Here is a 1,642-nt window from a genome sequence, read left to right on the forward strand (position 1 = left end):
GAGCATGTTGGGTTACTATTTCTAAAGCTTAAGCATTCTAATTGTGAAAGGATTTTCAGTCACGGGTTTCTCTAGGTTTGCTTTATTAACAACTCCGAGTTGGGCCACCACCGCAGTGAATGGCGCACTTCCAAAAGTTTCCAAACCTCACATACCCTTTGGCCACCCATTGTCCCAATCCAAAGTCTCTGTAATTTTCCAGCCGAAGTCTCTGTAATTTTCCAGCCGATTTTCTGTTCTCCTATCGTTATCATTCATCGTCTTATCTCATCCATTCCCCATTCTCCATTCTCATGTTCTTCTGAGACTGGTGGTCATAGGCAGAAGGTCTCCGGTCACCATCATCACTTATCTTCTTACACTTCAAAGGTGCCTATGAATTTCCAAAGAAACCACTCAGGTTATTTCATTAATTTATCTTGTTCTGAAGTTAATCACTTACTCCCATGTCTTCGGTCTGAGATGTATATGATCCTTCCTCTGTTGATTCAGCTTGACTGGATTTTAAGCCAGCCATGAAGAGGGAGTCCCATACAACAATTAAGCAGCTCATAGATATTGTTTTATAAGCACCCGCATTCTATTAATCATATCTAAACCAATTTCTAATCATTAGTTATATGTCCAATATGAATAGTTGTAAAACAATGAGGCTTAAGGCCTAGTTCCTTTTACACTAATGTTGGTTGTGTAGTATTAATTTCCCCTAACATCATTGAATGGCTGGTTTACTAATGCTCTTGGAGTTCTAGACAATCTTGATTGAAGAACAAACACGTTGATTTTAAAATGTTTAATTAGATTGTCTGAGCCTCAGTGACATAAGACGTGAAGGAATGGCTTAAAGCTGCGTCAAGGGCAGTTCCGATTGGATATTAGGAAAAAGTTCTTCAGCGAGAGGGTGGTCAAGCAGCGGAACAAGCCCCTCCCCGGAAAGGGTCACGGCCCCAAGCCTGTTGGTATTCAAGAAGCATTTGCACATAGTCTCATTCTATGATACCTATTTGAGGTTGCCTGGTGCGGAGTCAGGGGTCGGACTCGACGACCCTCGGGGGTCCCTTCCAACTCAGGACGTTCCGTGATTGTGAGATTGCCGTTGGCAGGCAGACGGCAAGAAATCCAACATAAAGCAGCACGCAAGCTCCCGTGAAGAAAACCAACTCTAGCCCAGCCTTCACCGGTACAGCAGGGCAGCTGTGAGTGGCTGAGCCGGGGTGAGGCCGAAGGCCGGGACTGGCCGGCGGGCGTGCCTGTGATGCGCTCTGGCACCTGTGACATCAGAGGGGACGAGTCACAATGCGGGGGGGGGGGGGGGTATAAAAGGCACCAGCTGGCAGCGCTGCCCCAGTACAGCCTGGGCGAGCGGTGAGTGCGCAGGCGGGGGGAGGCTGGGCTGGACGAGGGCCCCCGGGGGGGGGGGTTCTCAGCCTGCATCGAGGGCCCAGCTGCTCGCGGGAACACCTTGGGCAGGGCACGGTGCCGCCGCCACCGGGGCTGGGCGCAGGCCTTGCTGCCTCCCGGCTGCCTCGCCCCCTCTCCTACCTGCCCCCAGCTCCCTGCGGCTCCGGCCCCTGCTCCCCCCGGCGCCAGCTCCCTCCCTCCCAGCCCCACTGAACCCCTTCTCTCCCTCCTCCTGCAGGCC

The sequence above is a fragment of the Aquila chrysaetos genome, chromosome 2 (genome assembly GCF_900496995.4).
Source record: "Aquila chrysaetos chrysaetos chromosome 2, bAquChr1.4, whole genome shotgun sequence".
Taxonomy (NCBI): Eukaryota; Metazoa; Chordata; class Aves; order Accipitriformes; family Accipitridae; genus Aquila; species Aquila chrysaetos.